At 36.4% G+C, this 20,166-nt stretch overlaps 1 protein-coding gene and 1 pseudogene across 9 annotated transcripts in view; one reads left to right on the top strand and one right to left on the bottom strand.

The window, feature by feature from the left end:
• The window catches only part of HPSE2 (heparanase 2 (inactive)), a 720,379-nt gene that overhangs the window by 33,385 nt on the left and 666,828 nt on the right, over positions 1–20,166 (top strand). The gene's annotated exons all lie outside the window — the stretch shown is intronic.
• Positions 233–1,601, bottom strand: LOC100297609 (small ribosomal subunit protein eS1-like; annotated as a pseudogene).

The raw sequence follows: 20,166 nt of genomic DNA, 5'->3' as shown, positions 1-20,166 counted from the left end.
CATGCTGCTGGCCATGTGCAGAATCTTAGTTCCCAGATCAGGAATCAAGTCATGCCCCTTGCAGTAGAAGTGAGGAGTCTTTAACCATTGTACAGAGAAGTCCCTGTAATTCTTTTTGCTCCTCTCTAAGCAGTATATCTTTTGTTTTCCATAAGTGCTTTTTAGATTTTCTCTTTGTCTTTGGTTTTTAGCATTTTGACCTTGATATGCCTAGGTATGTGTGTGTGCATGTTTGATTATTGTTATTTATCCTGTTTTTAAATCACAAATAAGATCTTTTGTTTGTCACCATTAAAAGTCTGCATTTTAAACAGATTCTTGAACTGCTGGCTCATATCCTTCAGCTCATTCAACTTTAGCACCTGTCTCATCCCCAGTGGCTTTTCCAGAACTACAAATTTCACCATTAGCTCCATGAGTTTTCCCAATTTAAACTTGAACTTTTTTAGCATTTTTACTTTTCTAATGAAGACATCACAGAGCACATAAAGAGATTGGCAAGCCTTTTCTATGTCTTTTCCAGTGGTGTCTGAAATCAGTTTATTAACCATCTTTTCCAAGTCACTTGTCTGCACCTCTTGGGTAATGATTTCCATCATCTTCTTGTGAATCTGGCGCACCTGCTGGTGCTGGGCCTAAGAAGTCTTCTGAGTCTGGTTACTGTGATTTTCTGTGTAAAACTCACACAGAACAGATGAATCAAGTAACCATTGGTAGTCGTACATTAATGTGAGCTTCAATAATGGTCTGCCATTTTTTAACTATGGAGCACATTTTGTCACAGGTAAGATCCATGCCATGGAAATTAGTCAGGAAGTTTTTGCCCTGAACATCCACAATAATTAACTTGAATTTTCTAAATGCAATTTCATCATTTTGCAGGTCAACAAGACTCACTTCAAAAACACAACCCTTGAGGCCATCAGATGAGATTTTGGTGCCTTGAGTTCTCGTGACCAGTGTTTTCCTGATATTTCTTATATTGAACTTAGCTGGTGCTTTCAGATCATACCAGTCTTTATTAGAAAATGGGTCAACCACTTTCTTCATGGTTGCCTTTTTGCCTCCTTTTGTAGGGCACTTATTCTTACTGACCACCATTGTGCTGCTCAGAGAGCCAAAAGGGCTATTTATCCTATTAGTGCTATCTGAGTTTGTTGGATCTAGGCCTTGGTTTGTTGTTTGTTGTCTGTCACTAATTTTGGAAAATTGTCAGCCATTATTCTTCAGCCCTCTTGTTCTTTTTTTTTTGCCTTCTAGGATTCTAGTTTTGTGTATAATATACCATTTCATAGTGTTCCTCTGCCCTTAGCTTCTCTGTTCCTTTTTTGTTGTTGTTCTTTTTTTTCCCTTCTCTTTGCATTTCATTTTGGTAATCTGTGTTGACTTGTCTTTTGCTGGTTTGCATTGTTTCTGACAAAAAGTCTACTCTACCTTATGTGTCTTTTTGCTCTATCTACTTTTAAGATTTTCCTTTAATCTCTGCTTTTTAGCAATTTGATTGTGATACACTTTGGTGTGTTATTCTTGTTTCTTCTTTTTAGGTTTTTATGGGTTTATAGTTTTCATTTAATTTAGAAGTTTGGACCATTATATTTTCCTTCTCCCATCCTGTTTTGGCACCAATTACTCATATAGTAGGATGCTTAATATTGTCTAATGGCTCTGTGATGCTCCATTAAATTTTCTTGAGTCTTTTCCCTCCTTATATATGTCATTTTATGCCATTAATTTTTTGCAGTGCCTTAAATTCAGTATACTTTTCAGTTATTATTTTTTATTTCTAGAAATTAAGTTTGTTTCTTTTTATATCTTTTATATTTCTAATTTTCACTCCTTTGCTTTCTTTTGTCTTCTTAAATATATAGACAATATTTTAAAACAATTTTTTAATTTCTGTGGCTACTACTTTAATCATCTGTGTCATTTCTGTCTGTTTCTGTTTATTTATTTTTCTGCTGCTTATGGGTCATCTTTTTTTTTTTTTTTCTTTGTGTGCTAGTAGTTTTAAACTGGATATCAGAAATTTAAAATTTTACATTGTTGAATGCTGGATAGTTTGATATTCCTTTAAATATTATTTGTCTTTTTGAGAGATGAAGTTAAGGTCCTTGGGATCAGCTTGATTTTTTTCAAGTTTTATTTTAAGTTTTGTTAGAATAGTCTATGACTAATTTGACTTCTCTGTTGTAGCAATACCTTTCTGAGGCAATACTTTTCTTTTTCTGTACCCTTCTTACTAGAAGCCTTGTATGTTATGAGGTCTTTTCAGTTGCCCAGAATGTGAATTATTCCTGGTCCTGTGTGTACTGTGCTGATTGTTTTACTTATTCCTTCCTGGTGGTTCTTTTCCTTACCTTGGTAGTTTTCTCACATATGCAAGGATGTCACTACTGGAGCTCATGTTCTTTGTGTAACTCCCTCCTCTCCTGTATGCTGCAAATTTAAGTTGCCTTGGCCTCTTGTAGCTCTGAACTCTGTGTCATCAACTCAATAAGACTGCTGAGTTCTGTTTTGGTTCCTTGTTTTGTACTACAAGCCTAAAAGTTCTCTCCAGGTATGGATGGCAAATGATAGGGCTCATCTTGTTTGTTTTTCCTTCTTTAGGAATCACTGTGCTGTGCTTTATGTTTTTATGTCAGAAAGCATTGTTTCGTGTACCTTGGTCCTTTTAAAAAGTTATTCAAGGTAAGGGGGTTAATGTGGTTTCTGTCATTCTAGCATAGCTGGATACTGGAATTTGTGATATGATTTTGAGTTTCCCAGAATGTCTCCCTGTCACCAAATAGATTCCTGACTGCCTTTCAGGAGGTTTATAATTCCATTGTTAAATAATCATTAATTTGGCTGCTTTGGAATTTGAATATTCTGTTAAGATGCAAACATGCCTCATAGGAAAAGAAACATGGCGCACAAGTACCTCAATGAATCAGAATATTAGCATTGACATATATAAATACTATGTGTAAAATCGATAGCTAGTGGGAACCTGCTGTGTAGCACTGGGAGCTCAATTCAGTGCTCTGTAATGATTTAGAGAGGTGGAATTTGGGGGATAGGAGGAAGGCTCAAAAGGGAGGGGAATATACATATACATACAGCTGATTTTTTCCCTTTGTTGTATAGCAGAAACTAATGCAACATTGTAAATTAATTATATTCCAATAATAAAATTAAAAAATAAATATTTATGGGGCACCTGAAAGCATAGAAATGTTAAGGAAATAAAGCTCTGGGTACCTGGACTCACAAACTACTTGTGAACCCTGCCCAACTTATTTAGCTTGTCTGGGCCCAGTTTTATCATTTGTAAAATATAGGGGAGGTGGATTAGGGGATTAGTTGGAATATGGATTAGTTGGCCTCTGGCTGAGAGCAGAAGTAGGCCAGTGCCTTACTCTTTAAGGAACTTAAATATAGTTGGAGAGACACAACTAAATTTCCTTAAAACTCTAGCAAATCATAAAGGACAATTTAGTAGAATGTTATCTGTGCCAAGTGCTATGAGAGTTCAGATATTACCATAATATCTGAACCTAAGAGAGTAATATGTAAGGTCTGAAGGAGTAAGATAAGGCTTTGTGGCAAGGCAAAGGTGAAACTCAACTTGTTCCTTGAATGATGGATGTTTTTGGATAAACCAAAGGGACAAAGGTAAGGGGAATAAGATGTTCACTTTTGCTAGAAAATTTTCATTGTCTAATGAAAGTTTAATTTTCTGAGACTGGATCAATTTCAGGATGTTTATGAAAATGGATATGATTGTTCTTTTCTCTATATCACTAAGAGATAACAACAATTAACATTTTAATAATGGTTATCACTGTTGATTATTTTGAGATTGTTATAGTGTTTTTCAGAGTTAGGAGTTTTGCAGTCACTTCCTAGTGTTTCTTAAACAAATCATAAATTTTGTACCTCAAATAAAACTAGTTACTAATGTTCCTCATTATTACTCATCCCCTTGATTTCTTTTGTGTTCCTTATCTTGGTTAAAGGCATCATCTCCTACCTTATCTTATCCTACCTTATCTCTTAAGGAAAATTTTGAACTATTTTTTATTCTTTTCTGAGCCTAGTCTCCCATATTCATTTGGCCATCAGATATCATAAGTCTTTAACTTAGGCCTTTAACACAGGTATACGTGCATACACGTGTGCTAAGTCACTTCAGTTGTGGCCGACTCTTTGTGACCCTATGGATTGTAGCCCGCCAGGCTTCTCTGTCCTTGGGATTTTCCAGGCAAGAATACTTGTTGGAGTGGGTTGCCATGCCCTCCTCCTCCAGGGGATCTTCTCTACCCAGGGATCTAACCTGGGTCTCCTGCATTGGCAGGCAAGTTCTTTTACCACTAGCGCCACCTGGAAAGCCCCTAACATAGGTGTAGTAGTCTAATTCTGAAATCCTCTTTCTTGCTACTGTGCTGCCAGCCCTTACCATTCCCTTGGAATACTGTGACATATTAATAGACTCTGCTCCCCAGCTCTCCTAATAACATTTTTCATACTACTATCAGAATTATTTTTGTGAATAGTCTTCAATAGGTAAGTCACTTATTTGATTTACAGTCTCTGACATCTCTCCAGTGCTTGGAAGATAAAACTAGAACCTTAAGGGTACTCAAGTCTTAGTATTCTAGGTATGATATATGGAAAAGGGAGAATAATCCAAAGAGGAAGGAGAATTAGCAAAGGCATGAAAATATATATGTCCTGGGATTCTCTATCGGATAGACTTCCATTTTTCCTTTAGTCAAGACTTGGCTAAGAAGTCAACCCCCTTTATCACACACTCCTGAATTCATCCTTTCCCTTTATTTTGCAGATTATAAGTGCATATTACATTGAATCAGAGTTACTTCTGTTCTTACTTGTGTACATAGTAGTAGGCTGTGAATTCCATGAGGGTAGGGACAAACATTTATTCATCTTTGAATTCCCATTGTTTAATATAGTGTGTTGAGCACTATATCCAGGCCAGAATATTGGAGCGGGCAGCTGTTTTCCTTCCCCAGGGGATCTTCCCAACCAAGGGATCAAACCCAGGTCTTCTGCATTGCAGAAAGATTCTTTACCATCTGAGCCACCAGGGAAGCCCTGAGTACATTGTAGGAGCTGATATATTTGTGTGAATTGATCATCAGTATAGATAACAAACACTCTTGAAAGTCTGGTCCATTCCAGGACTCCAGTTCTGTAGGTCCCCTGAGGCTGCCACTAGGAGGCTCCAAAGCCATCCACATGAAGAAATTTGGTTTGCTTCCAAGTTAGACAAGGAACTGATGATGCTTGATAAATCCTTATCAAAAGTTCAGATGTCTAAACTTTTATTTTGATTTATTTAGAATTCTGTTTTGTTTTCTGGTTGACTTTGACATTTAGCAGCTTTGGACTACACATTACCCTTTGGAGAACTTTAAACCTAAATGATGTAAGTCAAGGATATAAACATTCTAGTCCTAGTTAGTCTACCCATACCATGGGGGATGTCAACTTTCAAAGAAGCTAAGTTAGTTTCTCCAGGCACAAAATGAAGACAAATGCTACTGACTCTATTCCAGTGCCTAACTAAGTATTTCTTCGCTTCATCAAAAAGTATGCAGTAAGTATAATTGTTGGTACCTGTCCTTACCTATCATTTTAATATATCAGATTCCAACAGAAATAGCCATCTAAGATTATTACTGCTCAGTCAACAATTATGCCAGACTGTTGGCTTTAGTTGGTGTCATTACTGCTGCTTTGGTGCAGTAAATTCCAAATCATTAGCAGGTTCTCTTTAGAAACTTCTTGATATTGGGATCATCTTAGAGCTTTTGAGTGGATTTTATTGTTTGGGTATGAGGAAGAGAGGCGCTGTTTGTGTAGTTATTAATAACACTGATCGCTTCACATACCTCTCCCTTCACTTTCCACATCTAACACCTGTCTTTTCTTCATGCCCGAGTTCATCTTCTATGAGAGTTTTTCCAGGATGTAGCATTCTCTTTTTTCCCCCCTGAATTTAGACTAACTAAATCTTAGAGTTGGAAGAACTTTAGTTCATGTAGTCCAGTATTCTACCCAAAGTGTGACATATCAAGTGAGGGTAAAAACAACCCCAGATTTGTTGAGTAAATCAGCAAAGCCTTGGTTTTGGCCAAGGCTGATTATGTCGCTTTTCTTGTCCAAGCCCAGTCCTTTTCTGAGAACTACTACATTGCTTCAAGCTGTGTGTATCCCTGCTAATAGCTATTTATTATTACATAGTCCTTCCATGAGGCTTAGTTGCCGTGAGGCAACTTATTTAGCACTTTTGTGAGGAATCAATCAGGTCAAACAAAATAACTCTATAGATGGAATCTTAGCAATTGCAGATGAATGAAAAGTAGATGTTCTATATTCTTATACTTTGTATAGATTAGTATTAGATCCAGTTCTGAAGGATTCTCACTTGAAAATAGACTTCAGGTTAATAGGGTGTAAGCTCTGTTGTACAGATGAAAAATCAGGGCTGTGCTCAATTTTGTGAGGCTGTCCTTAGAAATATCTAGCAGATGAATGATTTATGCTGAGTTATTGTGGGAAGTCTCTGCTTCTGGGTTCAGCCTTTAGCCCAATTGTATTGCATGTTTTCATGAACATTCTTGGGATGAAACCATGGTGTCTTCATCTGGGAATGATGTAAAATTAGAGATATACTGTACACCACAGAGTAGGAAGACAGCTGGAGCGGAGCCTTGTATATTCATGGACTTCTGCCAAGTATCCATATATATTTGCATACATTTAGTAGAAGTGGATAAAAATACTTGCTGAGGCAGATTCTTCCAGGGTGTCATTTATTCTGTTAGGTGTCCCAGTGGGAAGAGCACCAGCAGTTAGGAGGCCTGTGTTCTAATCATTGCTTGGTACAAACTGCTGTGCAGTCAAAATGTTGGGGAAATCACTTCATCCATGACCCCATTCTCTTATCTGTGAAGTTTGAGGATATTCTACTCTCTACCCATCCCTCTCAGCAAAGTACAGCCTGCAGGCCAAATCTTGCAACCACTTGTTTTTGTCAAGTTTTATTGGAGTATGCTACTGCTAAGTCACTTCAGTCGTGTCTGACTCTGTGCGACCCCATAGACAGCAGCCCGCCAGGCTCCCCCGTCCCTGGGATTCTCCAGGCAAGAACACTGGAGTGGGTTGCCATTTCCTTCTCCAATGCATGAAAGTGAAAAGTGAAAGTGAAGTCGCTCAGTCGTGTCTGACTCTTAGTGACCCCATGGACTGCAGCCTACCAGGCTCCTCTGTCCATGGGATTTTCCAGGCAAGAGTTCTGGAGTGGGGTGCCATTGCCTTCTCCATTATTGGAGTATAGCCATGCTCATTTATTTATGTATTGTCTATGGCTGCTTTTGCATTACATTAGCCGACTTGAGTAGTGCAACAGAGGCTATGTGGCCCACAAAACCTAAAATATTTGCTGTCTGGCTCTTTATAGGAAAAGACTGCCAACTCTGACTCTAGAGCATATTTGAAAAAATTGGTGAGGGAAGAGGGGTGGTTCAGGCATCAAGACTAGGGATGCTATTGGTATCTAGTTGGTTGAGGCTAAGAATGTCAAATGTTCTGTGAGGCATGACATAATGAAGAACTGTCTTACATGAAATTCTAATAGTCCCTCCTAGGAATTTCTTTCCTATTTTTAATTCCAAGGAGAACCACTTTGGAAAGCTGTGTCAACTCTTTTAGGCCACTAAAATAGCAGTTTCCCAAGTTAAATGGGTAGGTTAGGAATTTTTTTTTAACAACTTCCCATAACTTGAAAAACAATATACACCAAGAATCTAAATCAATTATTATGCTTAATATTATGGTAAAATGTTAGAATCATTTTTCTTAATATCAGGAAGAAGACAACAATGCCCGTAGGTCACCACTGTACTGGAGGTTATAGCCAGCAGAATAATGTCAAGAACTTTGAAGGATCTGAAATTTTACCCTTCTTGTAAGCTAACACAGTAACTTGCCAGTTTTATGAATGTTGACAGAAGATATGAGACTCCTGTGTAAAACAAAAAGGAGTATATTTTTTATAGCAATAGCAGTGGCCAGAGTATCAGCAAATTTTTGTGTTGTTTTTCTGAGTCCAAATTTCCATAGAAAAACGGGAAGACTGCTAGGTGATACTTGAACATGCAATGGGTTATATAACCAGAGGGTAACTCTAGATTAGGCTTCCCAAGTAGAGCTGTGCTAAAGAATCGACCTGCCAGTGCAAGAGATGCAAGAGATTCAGGTTTGATCCCTGGGTTGAGAAGATCCCCTGGAGGAGGAAATGGCATCCTAATCCAGTTTTCTTGCCTGGAAGGTTCCATGGACAGAGGAGCCTGGCGGGTAATAGTCCATGGGGTCATAAAGAGTTAGACACGACTGAGCATGCACACACAACCATGAGATTAGGGAACCTGAATCATTCATAGTGAGGAGTAAACAGGCATGCTCTTTATTTAGAGGGGAATATTATCTTTATTGCATTGGACATTTAAGTATGCCTGCCCTTTGCTCTGAAGTGAGGTACTGTCTCTTTCTTGTAAGACTGTTAAATATACAAATACCTTTGAAAAGATAACGTGGAACAAAGGCAGCCAGCGTCACTGATTGTAAGGTAAGCAGAAATGCAGGAGTTCCATGTCTTTCAACAAATAGGAAAAGTAAATAAATAAAATATGCAAGAAGAAGGAATAAACAACCTTGTTTTTATTAGCAGATGTGTGATTGTTTACCTAGTGAATTTATAAACTTCTAGTCTCAAATGGCTAGAAATAATAAGAGAGTTCATTGAGATTGCTGAATTCATGCTCCAAATAGCAAAACCATGTGCATTTTTATAAACTAGGGACAAAAGTTAGAATATATTATAAAATGATACTATTTATAAAATCAAAAGCTATACTATCTTTGAATATATCTAAGAAATATTTTGCCAAATTTAAATAGAGTATATTGTAAAATTTATTGAAAAATGGAAGAGAAGCTTACATGGAGATGCAAAATGTCATGGATAGAAAGACTGAGTATCTTTAGTTTATAAATTTAATGCAATTTAAACTCCTACAAGCTTTGCGTGTGTGTTTGTGTGGGTGTGTATGGTGAGTGTGTAACTTACTTAACAGATTGATCATCTCAAAATATGTAGAGAAAGCATTTGATAAGATTTAACATTCATTCATGATATAGGCTCTTAGTAAACTAGGAAGAATAAGGAACTTCCCTAACCTGAAAAAAAGTATCTAAAAAATGCTATGGTAACATTATTCTTAATAATGAAAGACTGAATACTGTTCATCTGAGATTGAGAAGGAGGCAAGATGTTCACTCTCACCACTCGTATCCAACTTCATACTTGCACATAGTGCATTACAGCAAGACAGTGAAAAAGCATGCAGTTTGGAAAGGAAGACATAAAGCTATCTCAGTGTGCAGATAACATGATGATTTACCTTAGGAAATCTCAACGAATCTATTAAAAATTTCCCAGAACTAATAATAAGTTTACCAAGGCTGCAGGAAAGGTAGACATAAAACTGTCTCTGTTTGCAGATAACATGATAATGTATATTGGAAAAAACCCAAAGAATCTATAAAAAATTCCTAGAACTAACAGTGAGTTTACCAAGGCTGTAGGATAGAATGTTAATGTACAGAAGTGAATTATGTTTCTATAAAATGAACATTAGAATCTGAGATTTCAAAAAAGGACATATATAATAGCACCAAAAGGTATAAATCTAACAAAATGTATATTTATGCTGAAAACTGTAAAACAGAGGTGGAAGAAGTCAAATATATGAAGAGAGAGAGAGAGAGAATGTGTTCATGAATTAGAGGACTCAATATTGGTAAGACATCAATTCTCTCTAATATGTAATCAACATATGTAACTCAATCCCTATCAAAATCAAATAAAACTCTTCTATAGGTGTGTGTAATATGTGTGTGTGTGTGTGTGTGTGTGTATGGGTGCTTAGTCACTTCAGTAGTGTCCAGCTCTTTACGACTCTATGGACTGTAGCACACCAGGCACCTCTGTCCATGGGATTCTCCAGGCAAGAATACTGGAGTGGGTTGCCATGCCCTCCTCCAGGGAATCTTCCCAACCCAGGGATCGAAACTGCCTCTCCTGAATCTCCTGCATTGCAGGCAGATTCCTTACCACTTAGCCACTGGGGAAGCCCATATGTATGTGTGTGTGTATATATATATATATATATACACACATGCACAGTTAAAATAAAGCTTCTTAGGTCAGCTCCTTTTTTTTTCTTTCCAAGCCTTTAGTGTGGTTGTGTCATTCATTGTAATAGAGTTAGATTCATTTGTAAATCTACATTCCATATGTATTTACACACACATATATATGTAATATATATTATATTTTAAACTTTATGACAAGTTTATAATACTTATTACACACGGACACACACAGGAATTAGAATAGGCCAAAAATATCTGAAAAAGAAGAACAAAGTTCTTTGAAATTCACATTTTTCAAGACATTATAAAGCTACAATTATCAAGATATAAAGTTTGATAACTTTATCAAAGTTATCAAGTTATAAAGCTACATAGATCAGTGGAACAGAATAGAGAGCTTAAAAGTAAATGCACACAAGTGTTGTGAACTTATTTTTGACAAGCGTGTAAAGGCAGTTCCAGTGCCATTTGTTTTGGAAGGAATAATTGGAAGGAAGTTCTGTGAAAAGATGAACCTTAATACATACCTCATACTTTATATAAAAATTAACTCAAAGTTGATCATATACTTAAATATAAAACACAAAACCTACACAACTTCTAGAGGAAAAAGTAGGAGAAATGTGTGTGGCTTTGGAGTTAGTGAAAACTTTAAAAATAACTATCAAAAGTATGATCCATAGAATAAAAAATTGATATATTAGACTATAAAAACTAAAAACTTGCTGTGTGAAATACCCTATGAAAAGAAGTGAAGCCACAGACTGGAAGCAAATATTTTTAAAAATCACAAATTTGATAAGAGATTTATATCCAGAACTCACAAAGAACTTTTAAAGTTAAAGAAGGTTAGAAGCTGAATTAAAAAGTGGACAAAAGATATGAGCAGATACTTCACCAGAGAAAATATTTAGATGGAAAATAAGTATATAAAATATGTTCAACATCATTATCATTAGGGAGTGGAAATTAAAACCACAATGAGATCCTGTTTCAAATCTATTAGAATGTCTTATCAAACAAAACTGGCAATGCCAAGTGCTATTGAGGATGTGGAACAGTAAGAACTCTCCTACATTATTGGTGAGAATGCTAATTATACACCCACTTTGGAAAAAATTTGGTAGTTTCCTATAAAGCTAAACATCCATTTATCATATGACAATCTAGTCTTGCTCTTAAATGACTCAAGTCAGTTGAAAACTTGTATCTACAGAAAAAGCTGTATTGTAGATGAATGGCTCAGTAAACAGTGGTACATCCATTCAGTGGAATACTGTTCAGCAATATAGAATAATGAACTATTGATTCACAACAACATGGATGAATCCTAAATGCATTTAGCTAAGTGAATGAAGACATATCCCAAAGACTAAATGTTGTATGACTCCATTAATAGGACATTCTGGAAAAAAAATGAACTGTAGGGCCCAAAACCCCAAATCAAAAAACAACAAATCAGTTTGCTAAGGGGTGAAAATGGAGAAAGGGATTGATAATGAAGGAGTGGCATGAGGGAGCTTCTTGGGTAATCAGACTGGTTTATGTGGCAATGTGCTAGTGGATACTTGATTATATGTGCAACTATCAAAACTCATAGAAATGTTACACCACAAAGTGAATTTTACTGTCCTCAAATTTTAAAAAATCAACCAGGGTGATGGGAAACTAAAAATGGAATTTACAAATGAATCTTACCTCTATTGCAATGAATGACACAACTACACAAAACGCTTGAAGAAGACAAGATTATTAATAAGAAACTTTATTTTGACTGAATTCTGCAAGACTAATGAAAAAAAGTACTGAACAAAACCACTGAACTGTAGTTGACAAATTTGTTTCTCCAAGCAATGCGTGTGTGCTAAGTCGCTTCGGTAATGTTCAACTCTTTGTGATCCTATGGACTGTAGCCCCCCAGGCTCCTCTGTCCATGGGATTCTCTAGGCAAGAATACTGGAGTGGGTTGCAGTGCCCATCTCCAGGGGATCGAACTCTTGTCTGTTGCATTGGTAGGCAGGTTCTTTACCATTAGCATCACTTGGGAAGCCCTCTCATAGGGTTATGGAATAGCAATTCTGAAGCTGTTTTTAATTGCTGTTGAACAGATAAGTAAATACAGTAGATGGCAAGCAGGTTTCTCACTATTAGAGAAAAAAATGACAAATGGGAATTCTAGAATGAATCCTTTGGTATCAGATTGGATTTGGAGGCATCTGTATGAACTAATATATTCTATTCCCCCCTCTCCCTGCTTTTAATGTTTATACAGGTAGATAGATACAGAAATAAATATGGACGTGTGGGCATATATCAGTTGTATATACATATGAATTTCCTATCTCCTACTGAGAAGGACCTAGAAGTAGTAATACCCTAATAGTAATGAGCACATGTTGTGCCTAGATGTTGATTTTTAAGTTGTTGTTGTTCAGTAGCTCAGTCGTGTCTGAATGAGTCAGCTCTTCGCATCAAGTGGCCAAAGTATTGGAGCTTCAGCTTCGCATCAAGTGGCCAAAGTATTGGAGCTTCAGCTTCGGCATCAGTCCTTCCAATGAATGTTCAGGATTGATTTCCTTTAGGCTTGACTGGTTTGATCTCCTTGTTGTCCAAGGGACTTTCAAGAGGCTTCACCAACAGAATCAGGGCTTTTGGAGAAGAGTATGATTCCAGAACTGGGGCAGGGAAAATACAAGGTGACCCTGGAACATTTGCAGTGTTAAAAAGTAAGGAAGTGCTTTAAAAAAATGATAGTATGTCAGAAAGACACAGAAGTTAACCTCAAAGTGCTCCAAATAGCTAAAGCTGGAACAACTTGTGTAACAGAATAGGTAAATATGATGATATGAAGAATAAAACACCTATGAATTCATGATAATATAAACAGTGGTTGCATAAATTAGGAGAAGGGACAGCTCTTCTCTTACAGGAGAATTCCAGTTAATAAATGTAGATGGAATGAGAAAAATGAGAAGTCACAACTAGAATACCAGAGGAATAATTGTAGGCAAGATTCACTGATGAATGCTAAAATTATTGAGTAGAAGTTTATAGAAAAATGTAGCATTGCATAGCCTCAAATAGTTTCTCCTATAAAATTTTCATTTAGTTGTCCAGGTATGAGATACATGGTATTAACTGAATTGAAAAAAAGAGGACAACTTTAAGACATTTTGACGCCAAAGTGGATAAACTCAGTGACTTGAAGGGAAAGGGAGAGAGAGGAATTCCGAGATGAGTGGGGATCAGAGACTAGAATATTAGGAAAGTATGTAGTTGACTAGGTCAGGAAAATTAAAGGAAAAACCAGTGGCAGGGGCAGTGAGGGAGGTAATGAATACTTTGGCTTGGAACTCCAGTCTCTTAGCACAGAGGCTCTTCTAGTATCTGTGAATCTTCTCCAAGGGACTAGATAGAATCTTTCTTTTCCTGCTGCTGTTAGTAGAGGCTGGTTTGAAGCCAGGAGGGGAGGAAGTATCTCTAGTCTGTCTCATCCTTGGTGAGTTTGTGTAAGAATAAGCCCCACTTTTTGTTTTTTGGTATTGTTTTCTATAAATCTCAAGCTCATGTTCTTTTGCCTTTTTCTTTTTCTTCCACCCTAAGTCCCAAGGGACTTCCCATTCTCCCCTCTTGAGCATCCCATTTGTGGTCTTCTATTGGCTATGTCCTAGGCTGGATATGCTTGAGGGACTGAATTGTGACAAAGGTAGGCTGATGTTCTTCAGGCCTGCTCCTTATTCTTCTGGATCTGGCACTGCTAATAGCAGCATACAAGATTTTTTCAAAGTTGTGCTATCTAAACTCATACAATCTACAGAGAAAACTGAACATGGACTATAGAGCAATAGCATTGAGGTCCCAAGGTTTTAAGGCGACTTAAGTTTTAAGTAAAAAAAAACAAAACCCTACATTTCTGGTTATTTTTATTACTTAAAAATTTATAATTGTGATAAAATACACATAATACAACTTACCACCTTAATCACATTTAAGTGTTCGATTAAATGGTCTTAAGTACATTCACATTGTTGTGCAACAATCACCACCATTCATCTTCATAACTCTTTAAAAATCTTGTAAAACTGAAACTCTATAGCCATTGAAAAATAACTTCCCATTCTCCCCTCCTCCCAGTTCTCTAGCAACCACCCTATGTACCTCATACAAATAGAATCAGAGTATTTGTCTTTTTATAGCTGGATTATTTCATTTAGCATAATGTATTCAAGATTCATCCATGTTGTAGCATGCGTTAGAATTTCCTTCTTTTTAAGACTGAATTTCTTTGTATATCTACCACATTTTGTTTACTTATCTGTCAATGAACACTTGAGCTACTTTTACCTTTTGGCTATTGTGAATAATGCTGCTATGTACATGCTAGGGGTGGTTTTGTTAGGTTGTACAGTAGGTTTAGGGCTTCCCTGTTGGCTTAGTGGTATGGAATCTGCCTGCAATGCAGAAGTCACAGGAGATGCAGGTTCAATTCCTGGGTTGGGAAGATCCCCTGGAAGAGGGCACAGCAACTCACTCTAGTGTTCCTGCCTGGAAAATCCCATAGACAAAGGGGCCTGGTGGGCTATAGTCCATAGAGTCACAAAGAGTCAGACATGACTGAAGCAGCTTAGCACACACATTAGGTTTGCTGCTGCTGCTAAGTCGCTTCAGTCGTGTCCGACTCTGTGCGACCCCATAGACGACAGCCCACTAGGCTCCTCTGTCCCTGGGATTCTCCAGGCAAGAACACTGGAGTGGGTTGCCATTTCCTTCTCCAATGCATAAAAGTGAAAAGTGAAATTTAAGTCACTGAGTCGTGTCCAACTCTTAGTAACCCCATGGACTGCAGCCTACCAGGCTCCTCTATCCATGGAATTTTCCAGGCAACAACATTAGGTTTAAGTCTGGCTTTTTAAGAAATTGCTAAAGTATTTTCTGAAGTAGCTGTACCATTTTACATTCCCACCAGCAATGTGTGAAGGCTCGTGTTTTTCTACATTCTTGTTAACACTTGGTATTGTCAGTCTTTTGTATCACAGGGGTAGCACTTTATTGTGATTTTAGTTTACATTTTCCTAATGACTACTGATGTACAACTTTTCATGTGTCTTGTGCTTATCCTTAAAGGCCCAGGGAGGCATGAGGCTTCTGAGCCGGTGTGGGCAGAGGCCCTTGATGTCCTGGTCTCGTCCTCAACGCTGGGGCCCTGGTAGCGTGGGAATTTCTCAGATTTGCTTGTCTCTAGCTACAGTAAGCCAGAGGTCTTCCCTGGTAGCTCAGACGGTAAAGAGTCTGCTTGCGGTGCAGGAGACCAGGGTTCGATCCCTGGGTTGGGAAGATCCCATGGAGAAGGAAATGGCGACCCACTCCAGTATTCTTGCCTGGAAAATCCCATGGATGGAGGAGTTTGGCAGGCTATAGTCCATGGGGTCACAAAGAGTCGAACATGACTGAGCGACTTCACTTTTCACTTTAATGACTACTGATATACAACTTTTCATGTACTTACTAGAAATTTGTATATCTTCTTTGATAAAATGTCTCTTTAGATGTTTTGACCATTTAAAATTGGATCATTAGTTTTTTAATTAAGTAGTATTAATATATTTTATCATATATATGGTTTTAAAATATTTTCTTTCAGATGTCTTTTCAAGTTCTTAATTTTTTAAAAAATTGAAGTATAGTTGATTTATAGTATTATATTAATTTTAGGTCTGCAAATGGTGATTCAATTTTTTTTATAGATTATACTCAATTCAAAGTTATTGTAAAATATTGGCTATATTCTCTGTTCTGTACAGTGTATACTTGTAGCTTATTTATTATATACTTATTTTGCCTCTTCCTCTTTCCCTCTACCACTGGTAACTACTAGTTTGTTCTCTGTATCTGCCTTTTTCTGTTTTATTTATTCTTTTGTTTCATTTTTTAGATTATTCCATATATTAATATGTTTGTCTTTTCCTGACTTATTTCACTAAGAATGAAACCCTCCAGATCCATCCATGTGAATGCATTATTAATTATTCAGTTGTATAAGCTACTTATGTATTTTGGATATTCACCCCTTATTTGTCACATCATTTACAAATATATTTTCCATTCAGTAGGTTGTGTTTTCATTTTAGCAGTGGTTTTATTTGCTGTGCAAAAGCTTTTAAATTTAGTTAGGTTCAATTTATTTTTGTATTTTCATTTTCTTAAAGATTAAAATCTTTTACTTTTGGTGAAGCTCAGTTCATTGTTTTTTTCCCCATTCTATATTGTACTTTTGGTGTTATAACTAAGAAATTCTTTATCTAACCTAAGGAAACACACTTTTTCCTATATTTTCTAGAAAATTAATGACTTTAATTCTAATATTTAGACATATCCATTTTGAATTAACTTTTTTTTGTTTGTGGTATGAAGTTAATACCTTCATATAAGTAGGGCATAGCAACCCACTCCAGTATTCTTGCCTGGAGAATACCATGGACAGAAGAGCCTGGTGAGTTATTGTTCATACTGTTGCAAAGAGTTGGACATGACTGAAGTGACATAGCATGGACATGAAGTTAAAAAAGTCTCAAGTTTTGTTTAAACTATTTTGAAATAGTTGTAGACTCATAAAAATTTGTAAAAATGCACAGTAAAGTTAACTAAACTACAGACTTTATTTGTATTTCACCAGGTTTTACATGTATTTATTTTGTATGTGTATTTAATTTTAATGAAATTTTATTACATACATGAATTTCTGTAAAAAATATAGCAATCAGAATACAGAACTACTGCATCACACAAGAGCGACAACCTCATGCTACTTATTTATAAGCTATTCTTTATTGCTATAATTTTGTCATTTTGAAAACATTATATAAATGGAATCATAGTATATAACCTTTCAATATTGCTTTTCCTCTCCTGGTTTTGATCATTTTTGTCTTCTTACTTTGTCAGTCTAGCTCAAGGTTTTCCAATTTTGTGTATCTTTTCAGAGAAGCAATATTTTGTTTCCTTGGTTTTCTCTGTTGTTTCTCTGTTTTCTGTTTCATAAATTTCTATTAGAATAGAAATCAATAGAAATATTTATTATCTTCTTTCTTTGTGTTTAATTTTTAATTCTTCTAGCTTGTAAGTGGGAACTTACATTATTGATTTGAGATTTTTCTTCCTATCTAATAATATAGGTGTGTACAGCTATAATTTTCTCTTTAATCATTTAGGCTCTGTTCCATACATTTTGATATGTTCTGCTTCCATTTTCATTCAGTTCAAAATATTTTTTAATTTCCCTTGTGAGTTTTTGACTCATACCTTGATTAGAAGTTGTTTGTTTGGACTTACTTTGTGGGCTGGCATAGGAATATCCTAATTGTTTCATATATGCTTAGAAAGTATGTGTACTCAGCTTTTGTTTGGTATGTTCTATAAATGTCAGTAGGTTAAATTGGTAGATAATATTTTTCATACGTTTGCTACCCTTACTGTTTCTCTGTCTAGTTCTATCAAATACTGAGTGGAGTACTGAATCTCCAACTCTAATTGTTGAATTACTTTTTAAATTTAGCCAGATTTTGCTCCATGTCTTTTTTTGCTTCATTGCACTTGTTATGTGTATATATATTTATGGTTGTTATATCTTCTTGATGTATTGACTCTTTTATCATTATGATCTGCCCCTGTTTGTCTCCAGTAATATTACTTGCCTTAAAAATAATTTTGTCTTGCACAGAAAAGGAAAGCATCAACAAAATGAAAAGGCAACTTACTAAATAGGACAAAATATTTGCAAATATATTTCATAAGGGATCAATATCCCAAATATATAAAGAACTCTTACAATTCTAGAACAACAGAAACCCCCAAAATTCTCATTAAAAATGGGCAGATGATTTGAGGAGACATTTTTCCAAGGAGGGCCTACAGGTGGCCAGCAGGTACATGAAAAAATGCTCAACATCACTAGGGAAATGCAAATCAAAACCACAATGAAATGTCATCTCATATCTGTTAGAATGGTTATAATAAAAAAAGAATAACACTGTTGATGAGGGTGTGAAGAAACGGGAACCTCTACACTTCAGTGGGAATGTAAATTGGTGCAGCCACTATGAAAAACAGTATGGAGGTTCCTCAAAAAATGAAAACTAGAACTCCCATATGATCCAGCAATTGCACTTCTGGTTAGTTTTCCAAACAAAATGAAAATCCTAACTTGAAAGATATGCACCTGCATGTTATTGCAACACTATTTACAATAGTCAAGAGAGAACCACTTAAGTGTCCATCAGTGGATGAATGGATAAAGAAATTGTGGTGTACATATACAACAGAATATTACTCAGCAATAAAAAGGAACGAAATCTTGCCATTTGTGACAACGTGGATTGACCTTGAGGACATTAGGTTAAGTGAACTAAGTCAGATAAAGACAAATACTGTATGATCTCACTTATATATGGAATCTAAATTTTCAAAAAACAACCATACTTTTTGATGCAGAGAACAGATTGGTGGTTGCCAAAGCAGGAGGTGGGCAAAATGAGTGAAGGAGGCACAAATTTCTAGTTATAAAATAAATAAGTCACAAGGATGTAAGGTACAGCCTGGTTATTATGATTGATAATACTATATTGCATATTGGAAAGTTGCTAAGAGACTAAATCTTAAAAATTCTTGTCATAGGAAAAATTTGTAACTGTATATGGTGACAGGTGTTACTCAACCTTACTGTGGTGATCATTTTACCATATGTACAGATTTATAATGTTATATCAGTTATATCTCAATAAAAAATTCTGATTACCCAAAGCTTAAGAAAAATAAAACTTAAATAGGTTGTCTTTCTCATTCCACCCTTAGAGAAGTTTGGCTAGAAAGACTTACCTATGTGTTAGGTAGTGTGAAAGAAGGGGAAAAAAACACTAGGGCAAACCAAAGTCAAAATCAGTGACTTTTGTTAACTTGATCTGTGGATTCTTTGACTAAAAGGAATGATGGAGGAGCAAAGTTTAACAAGGAATTAGATTTAAAGAATGAACAAACAGAGATGAACAGTATAGTAACTGAAACGAAAAAATATACTAGAAGGAATCAATATCAGAATGACTGAGGCAGAAGAATGAGTAAGTGAACTAGAAGACAGAGTGGTGGAAATCACTGCCACAGAACAGAATAAAGAATGAAAAGAATCGAAGACAATCTCAGAGACCTCTGTGACAGTATTGAATGGACCAACATTTATAGGGGTCCCAGAAGGAGACCTGCTGGGTATTATAGGGCTTCTGGGTACTATAGGGCTTCCCTGATAGCTCAGTTGGTAAAGAATCCCCCTGCAATGCAGGAAATCCTGGTTCAGTTCCTAGGTTGGGAAGATCCCCTGGAGAAGGGATAGGCTGCCCACTCCAGTATTCTTTGGCTTCCCTGGTGGCTCAGCTGGTAAAGAATCCACCTACAATGTGGGAGACCTGGGTTCAATCCCTGGGTTGGGGAGATCCCCTGGAGAAGGGAAATCCTCCAGTATTCTGGCCTGGAGAATTCCATGGACTGTATAGTCCATGGGGTAGCAAAGAGTCGGACATGACTGAGCAACTTTCATTTTCAGAAGTAGAAAAGAAAGAGAAAGGGCTGAGAAGATATTTGAAGGTATTATAGCTGAAAATGTCCCTAACATGATAAAGGAAACACTCAAGTTTAGGAAGCACAGAGAGTCCCATATAGGATGAACCCAAGGAGGAGGAACACGCTGAGACACAAATTAATCAAACTGACAAAAATGAAAGACAAAGAAAAAATACTAAAAGCAACAAGTAACACACAAAGGAATCTCTATAAGGTTATCAGCTGATTTTTCAGCAGAACGTAAGCCAGAAGGGAATGACATGATATATTTCAAGTGATGAAAGGGAAAACCTACAATCAAGAATACTCTATCCAGCAAAAATCTCATTCAGTTTC

The sequence above is a fragment of the Bos taurus genome, chromosome 26 (genome assembly GCF_002263795.3).
Source record: "Bos taurus isolate L1 Dominette 01449 registration number 42190680 breed Hereford chromosome 26, ARS-UCD2.0, whole genome shotgun sequence".
Classification (NCBI taxonomy): Eukaryota; Metazoa; Chordata; class Mammalia; order Artiodactyla; family Bovidae; genus Bos; species Bos taurus.
The sequence above is the reverse complement of the archived record's forward strand: the minus strand, read 5'-3'. Positions and strand labels throughout refer to the sequence as shown.